The sequence below is a fragment of the Mandrillus leucophaeus genome, unplaced genomic scaffold (genome assembly GCF_000951045.1).
Source record: "Mandrillus leucophaeus isolate KB7577 unplaced genomic scaffold, Mleu.le_1.0 Scaffold119, whole genome shotgun sequence".
Lineage (NCBI taxonomy): Eukaryota > Metazoa > Chordata > Mammalia > Primates > Cercopithecidae > Mandrillus > Mandrillus leucophaeus.
The window spans coordinates 2291847-2300743 of NW_012100209.1; positions in this window are offsets into that span (position 1 = coordinate 2291847).

Consider the following 8897-nt stretch of genomic DNA (forward strand, 5'->3'; position numbering starts at 1 on the left):
AGTAGCTGGGATTACAGGCACGTGCCACCACACCTGGATTTTTTTTTTTTTTTTTTATTTTTAGTAGAGATGGGGTTTCACCATGTTGGCCAGGCTGGTCTCAAGCTCCTGATCTCAGGTGATCCACCTACCTTGGCCTCCCAAAGTGCGGGGATAACAAGTGTGAGCCACTGTGCCCGGCCATTAACCCCATCTTTTATGTGGCTGCAATGACTTTTGTGTTGCTGTTATTTCTATTTCTTGTCTCCTAAACCAAACTGTACATTCATCAAAGATGAAAACTTTCCTTTTGGTACCTACCAAAGCATCTAACACAAAACTTTATATTATTACCTGCAGTAATTTTGTTAATGTTTTTGAAAAAAAAATTAGAGAATTTGCACTGAAAAATACGTGATATATAGTCCTTCACCAATAAGCTACCTATAGCCTAATTTTTAAAAAACTTGATGAACAAAATTTTTATCAAGTGAGTCTTTTTTCTTGCTGGAATCATCTGGTAGCCTTAACTTGGATAATTAATTGTAACAGCTATAGCAAGCAATTTCAAAATCTTAGTTGTTCAACACAAGAAACTGTTTATTTCCCACTCACTTTACAGTTTAATATAGATTAGGCTATGATCTAGTGTGGTTCTTCTCCCATGATGCCTCAGAATTCCAGATTACTCTCATAGTGTGGCCCCAGCCATGTGAGGGAAGAGAGATCAAACTGCAGGTCTCCAAGGAGATTTGAAGTCGTGGGTTGGAGGTAGTATTTATCACTTTCACTCACCTACCACTAATATGGTTTGACTCTGTGTCCCTACCGAAATATCTTGTTGAATTGGAATCCCAAGTATTAGAGGTGGGGCCTGGTGGGAGGTAATTGGACCATAGAGGCAGTTTCTGAGGTTTTAGCACCATCCCCCTAGTGTTGTCTCAAGGCAAAATTCTGACGGGATCTGCATTCCCCTGACTCTCCCACCACCATGGGAAGAGGGACTTGCTTCCCCTTCATCCTTCTGCCATGATTGTAAGTTTCCTGAGGCCTCCCCAACGATGTTTCCTGTATAACCTGTGATTCTAATTCAATTAAACCTCTTTTCTTTATAAATTACCCAGTCTCAGGTAGTTCTTTCTAGCAGTGTGAGAATGAACTAATACAACCACTAGCCAGCTTGCATCTCCTTAACCCAACCTAACTGCATCAGAAGCTGGGAAACATAGCCTTTCTCAGGTCCCAGAAGAAGGAAGTTTGATCATTTATAAGATGTAGACAGACTGTAACATATCCTGACTTTGATTCTAGAAAAGGAGGATTAATCCTGAAGGGACAAGCTATAGAAGTCACTGAGAGCTGGAAGAATTCACAAGTGGGAATCAAGCTAAGGAAGAACACCTGGGCATCAGCAAAGCAGGTAATCAGCAGATAATCTTCTGTTAATATGTTGGCAAATGCTTGATGGGACAAGGTGTAAAAAAGGTGTGCTCTGAAAGTCCTCAGAGAACACAGACTTACCAAATGGAAGCCTTCAAAAGTTGTTAGAGAAGCAAAATATTAAATCTTCTTATGATTAAATATACTTTTATTCATCTGGACCTGGGCAATATGCGAAGGTCTCAATAATATTAACTATATGTTTAAAATGTTCTTTCTAACTTGATGTCCTATAACCTCCTTACTACTGAAATGTAACTATAAATATTTGTTTCTATTTACCCCCAGTTCCATCCTAGTCCAAGCCAACTTCTATTGAGTAGTCTCCAATTTGTAGCCCTGGTTATTTCCCTGTACTTCTATAATCCATTGTTAACAGTAAAAACAGAATAATCTTTTATAAACAAACTTCAGACTATCTGTGTTCCTAACTAAACACACCCTTCTGTAGCCTCTCTACCTGCCAAACTCCATTCTGTGTGCTCACAAATTTTAACTTGTCTAATTCTTACAACAACCCTGCGAGGCAGATGCTATTGTCATGTACATTTTACAAGGAGGAAATTGAGGCGCAGAGAAGTTAAATAGCTTTTCCGTAACACATAGCTAGAAAACTGGGATCTGAACCCAGGTAGGCTGGCTCCAGAGGCCTTGAATGTAACACTAGCTCTATGCTGCCACATTCCCAGTTAAAGCCTTCAACAGCTTCTCTTAATGCCCAGAATTAATTTCTTACTGTGATCCTACATAATCTGACCCGTGAGGATCTTCTCAAGATCATCTCTGACCATATCCCTCTACCTACAATGTTGTAACCACACTGGCCTTTCTTTTCCTGCTACAAGCTAAATACTTCCAGCCAGAAGGTTCTTGCATTGGCGATTTCTTCTGTTGTAATACCTATACCCTCAATACTGCATAATTGGCTTCTCCTTGGCTTTCAGAGCCCAATTGAAATGTTACCTCCTAACGGAAGCCTTCATGATCACCAATTGAAGGAAGCCACACTGTTACTGCTTAATAGAACAACCCATTTTACATTTCTCTGGAAAGTGCAACTCTCCCTGATATTTTACATATTTATAAATCAATTTACTATTTTCTTTCTCTCCTATGAGAATGAGAGCTACATGAGAACAGAGACTTTGTCTCATTTACTGCTATAGTACCAAGAATATTGCTTTTCTACCTTTCATCTATCAGAAAAAATATGAATGATAATATTTATTTGGCACTTTGGGGTAAATTGGACATTTGGTGCATTTATTTGGGACTTAACTGATAAAATTATATTTATTGTATTATGTAATTTTAAGAAAATAGAATAAAAAGACTAGTTTTCACATTAAATATTAAGCTTATATGAAGTTTTTAAATACAATCCTTATAAACTTTTAACATAAAATATGAGCTGGCTGTCCCAAACATACTTTCTTATATTAGACTTTGTGCTTGAAATAGCTGAAAAATTTCTGATGACTTTTTAATGATTATATCTTTATATTCTTGATAATATCAATGAGAAACTTTCCCAAAAATAGATGCTAAAAAATTATCAACAGAGGAATATATTAATAGTAACTAACAGATATTTCTTATTTTCATGGATAGACATAGTGTGGGAATTTCTTGGTATAATGCAAATGTACATAAGATTCAAATTTTTTCATTTCCAGTGTTTCAGAACAATGAAGAAGCTCTAGTTTACAAAACTTTTATGCATCATCATCCTCCTAAGCTAGCCAGGATGCTACTGGCAAGGGCATATATGCCTCAAACGAACATAAGCAGCAGATATATGTGAAGAGAGACATTCAATGGGGCCACTTGGTGCTCTACTCTTCAGGAAGCCTCACCTACTTATTTTGCTTCCCTTTCCTTGATAAGCGTCAGGTTGGGCTGCACATTTTTCAACATGGCTCCCAGAAACACATATTCTTTATCATTTCAATGAGTCTTATCTTCATGATGAATAGAGAAGAGTTTGGCAATGAACCATCCACATGGTAGATTTTGTCCTTGGCCATGCTCAGTAAGCGGAAAAAATTAATGAGTGCTGAATGCTACTGCTCATTCAGCCTTTATGAAATGACCATGGGATGCACCTCTGAGGAGTCACTGAGCAGGGTACTCAGCAATGACTACTGGCCACAGTGAGCTATGACCTCTCAGAGGGCTAAGAGGAGGATTATTTTTGAGGCAGGCCATTTGCAACATGACAAACTATGTTTAGAAACTTGTACCTCAAAGTGTGCTCCACACCAGCATCATCCACATCACTTTGGAGTTTGTAAGAAATGCAAGATCTCAGTCCCTGTCCCAGTGGGTCTGAATCTGCATTTTAATAAAATCCCCTCATAATAATATACACCTTAAAATTTGAGAAGCTCTGTTTTGGAGCACTACATAAACCAGAGTTCAGTTGGCAGTTAATGTTTGTAGAATAATAGTGTATGAATTATATAATGAAAGTACAGACAACTAAATGGATATTGCAATGTTTTATGTTATTTTTAAGAAATTTCACCATGATTCACACTTATATACATATATAAAGTTTATTTGAAAATGACATGCAAAATGAAAATGACTGTGAGTAGGACAAATCTTGTCATGATAGTGCTACTTACAGTTTTTATGTGAGTTATGTAGATAACCAAGTCATTACAGTTTGCTTTGTCTACTCTTCTTTCTGAAAAAACACATCTCAGCCTGCCTCCTGTGCTTTTTGACATGTGTCTGCATATAACATGTATATGTATTAAATGAAGATAATACATATAACTGTAATATATAAGTGCATCTCAGACTGGCTCAAAGTAATATCAATAATTTTTTAAAATCCCTGTTCAATTTGCTTACTTCCACAATTTGCTTATTTTATAAAACATCCATTTTTTTCAGCTTTTCCTGTCTTACCTCCTCCCCATTTCCAAACTGGCCTTAGAAATGAATATTCCAGTAACTGAGCTATCAAATATTTGCAACTTCAGGCTGTTCCGGGACTTTCACAGTACTTCAAAGGTCAATCAGAGTTAAAGGAAATTGTTAAGCTTCATTTTGGGTAAATCAGCACAAAAATCATCTTTTTGCTGTTTTTACTTTCTCACTGGTGTTCCAGATTATGTTTATTAGTTATCACTGGGGCTTTTCCAAAATGAATTATAAATTTTAGTGTCTAGTTAATTCTGTTAACTTTTCACAAGTATTTACTGGCCATCCACTGCAGGTACAACACTTATCTAGGATAACTTGGCAGGACGTTATAGGTTATGTTACAGAAACAAAGAATACCCAAATCTTACTAATATATCAAAGAGACAGTTGATTTCTCACTGAGAGTACATATATGCATTACAGATTGACAGTAAAGTCTACCATTGTAGTCATTCAAGGAACCAAGCTGATAGAGGCTCTATCTTAATACTTGTGTCTCATGGCAGGAGATGGGAATGAAGCGATCCACAAATTAGCTCTGAAAGCTTATGCCTTTAAATGATATATGTATATATCACTTCTGTTACATTTTATTGTCTAAAGCAAGTCATAAAGCTGTGCCTGATTTAAAAAGAAAACTGAGAAAGTGCAATCCTACCATGTGTCCAACAAAATAGAACCATGTATGGCCTTAAGGAGAAACTAAATTACACAAACACCAACTTGTTTTCCAAGACCTTAGAAGCCAGTTGCAGAATAGAACATATATGTAAGAATTTATGTAAACAGAGTCGAATGTCAAGTAAAATATGTTCTAAGACTCATCATGTGGTACTGCAAAAAAAAGTATTTAAGAAGTTCAGAGATAAAAGAGAGAGATGTGGATGGGTGAGTAAAGAAAGTAGGTGAACAAGGTGAGATTATATATAAATTATTAGATTCAGAGAGGGAAGTGGAAGGAATAAGAATATTCATGATTGTATCCAAATTGGATGAAGCAGTGGTGGGGTGCAAGGCTACTAGAAAGTGGATCTGAGTTGACCTGAAAAAAACATTAAAAATACTTGTTCCACTAGGAGCAAAGTGTTCCTTTAACCTGGCATAAGGTAAACGTGGATAAACTGAGCAGGAACAGGTTATGAAGAGCCTTGAATGCCAGACTAAGATGTATGCACATGGCCTTTTATATGGCCTTCTTTGGACCTCTCACTTTTACCTTCTTTTTAGCCTTTTGGCGAGGGACCACCACATTGCAATTTATTGATGATAAATATGACATACTTATTGAGAAATAGAGACCAGGGAACCATGTGTGGCTTTATTAGAGATGCGGGTTATATAAGCATGTGCAATGCTCTTCATGGAATGTAGGTGCTATAATGGAATTTAAGAAGAAAAAAGTGGCCACAAAGTCAGTCTTTGAACATGTTGGGGTCACTAGAAACAATGCAAAGGCCAAACAAAGCAAAAACTCTAGTGGTTTCAGTGAAATATTTTACTGGCAGTGTTTCATCAGAGCTGCAGGGAATAGGCTTCTTGCACCAAATAACGGGGAGAAACAGGAATTCTGGGAAAAGTCAAGCTCTAGATTGCAGAAGTCCTATAGTCTAGTGGCAGAGAGTCTATATTCGCAATGCGATTGTCGAAAATTCCTTTGTTTTTATGAATGCCAGTTTCCCTATTTGCGAAAATCAGACATGCTGGATTGATAATTCTCAAGGTTATAAGTTTAAAAAATTTTCGTTTGGGTTCACCAATAAACAGGTATTAAAAATAAAATGGCATAAATTGGCTGGGCGGTGGCTCACGCCTGTAATCCCAGCACTTTGGGAGGCCGAAGCGGGCGGTTCACAAGGTTAGGAAATCGAGACCATCCTGGCTAACCCGGTGAAACCCCGTCTCTACTAAAAATAGAAAAATTAGCTGGGCGTGATGGCTGGTGTCGGTAGTCCCAGCTAGTCAGGAGGCTGAGGCAGGAGAATGGCGTGAACCTGGGAGGCACAGCTTGCATTGAGCAGAGATCACGCCACTGCACTCCAGCCTGGGCGACAGAGCCAGACTCCATCTCATAATAATAATAATAATAATAAAATTGGCATAAATCAGTATCAATACATTAAAAGATAAAGCTTTGGGGATTGGGAAACTTATTTACCAATTAAGAAAATACGTAACAAGATAACTGCCTATGCCAGATAACTAGTCATGTCAAACTGTTACGTATCACCGTTTAAAGCAATATTGATAGTTTAGAGGATAGAATCTTACTATGGGGCTTAAAACTGTCTGTGCCCATCATCACCACCGTCTTGCTTTGTGACTGGGTAAGTTACCAAAGGCAAACCACCTGTCTTATATATAGTTGGATAAGAGTCAGTTTTTAATTAGCTGCCCTTTAGAAAGACAGCATAAAATAAGCACACATTAAAGAATGCTGGATTCTCTCTTTTGCTATGTTATTTTTGCCAGCTTCACCTTATTGTTACATATGCCCCATGATTTTGTCTTCAACTTCTTCAGTTAGATTTCCATGTGGTCCTTATACTTCTGATAACTTCTGACTAGAGTTTACTGCTCTGTAGTTTTCTATGAATGTGACACTGAATATGACACCGAATGTGACACTGAAGTCCATTTTGGAGACAAAGTCAAACTCAAATGAGATAAAAGATGGGGGAGCCTTCCTCTGTCATTTAAAAATAAACTCAGTGATCTTTCATGCATCCTGCTGCTTTGATAAGTGCATTCAGAGAAGGAATTTTACCAAATCTTGGCTTAAAATCTACCCAAAATAGACCAAGCAATTCCCTAGTGAGATGTACTGATCTTAGATGTTCTGTTGGTTGCTGACAATTCTAACTTTAACCCTTTATCGTCTCAGTGAAAACCGAAGTCTCCTCTGGCAAAGGTTAGCAAATTACGAAATTCTTTATTCCTGGTGTTCTAGGTAAGCCCAGATAGAAAAACTTCAATCAGGATTTTAATGTTATGCAAATCATTCCATCAACCATATTTTTTGCAACAGGAATTGTAAACTTCAAGGCAAGAAAAGACGTTTTTTCTGGGCTTTCTATAATTAGCTAAATTTAAAAATTAACTTTGTTTCACCATCACCTTAGATACATTAACTTTGTACTCTCTCTATGCCCCATCTTCCTGTGTCGTTTTTAGACAGATACAGAATTGTATCACTGCATAGATTGAATTTGTTTGATTCATTGTGTATATATTGAATTTGTTTAATTCATTGTAAGTAGGACTCTCTAAGGAACTTAGAGCCCTGACTGAGCTCAGCATTCTTGGGTCTATTTTTGGGAGCCAAAATGAAGGAATGCTTCTAATAGAGTTTGGAGTCGTGTTCTGTCCATGCTACTCAGAAGTCTATATTGGAAACCTGACAGTCACCTTGCAACCTTCTAGCTTATTCAACCTCCCATTTCGTGTCCCAGTGACCAAAGACTTCTCAATGGAATCCCACCTTTCTGCCCCTCCTCCAGTCAGTCCATACTCATTGATCTCCTAGATTCCTGCAGCACCCTCCTAACCATTCTGCCTTTCTCCCAACTTGCTTCTCTCCCTTTCACCTTTCTCTCACAACCAATCCTCCCAGATTGCTTAAGATCATCTTCACCTACCCTGAGAAGTCTTTTCTGTACCCTCCAGCCTAAGTTTTGTTAGCTGCTGAGCATAACTCCTGGGAACCTTGTGCTTTCCATAGTCATAGCACTTTTAACATAGTACAGTAACCAAGATCTCTCTGTTCCTCACTGGGCCAGAAGCTACTGGAGGTCAGAGGTGTTACCTCCTTTGGATCTTTAGGATTGTTGGATGGATATCGGAATAAATAAGTGATTAACCAATTAAGTAAACAAAGAAATGGAAATACAGGAATTTGGTCATCTAAGTAATACTCTAAATCAAGAACCTTTAATAGATTTCTGTCAAATGCTTATCCAAGTTTCAATTATTTAAGATGCAGTTCCATGTCATGGTTGGATAACATCAAATACACTATTATGAAGCATACCTACTACTATGATGTTTGACTCAGCTATTTTATATACAATAGTAGCCAACAGTGCATTTGGTGATTTCAAAAATCCTGCAATAGGCATTGAATGGAATTCTCAAATGTGCAGATGTTGGGAAACAGGATAAGAAAGATCCCATACTCTATTACAAAATCCTAAGTCAATTTTTAGAATAGAAAAAAATATAAATGTCCTACTTTTCTGCACCAAAATAGGAAGAATTTTTTGGTTCATTCTCTTTCTTGACCATGAAATTTTGATGGATAGGCTAACTCTGAAACTGGTGACCCAGGTAATTGGTAAAACTTTTCCTCTGGTGAAAACTCTGGTGAAATTTTTTTGGATCTTTCCTCTTAGAAATAAAAGAAAAAAATCTTTCTTCTAGTGGACTTAAGTTATAAAATCTTGGTTCCAACTTCACTTTTGGCAGATCTCCAATATGCAAGCATATTTACAGGGTCTGAAATAGTAGTCATGTTGCTTATCTTTAAGGATGTGAGCATACTAATA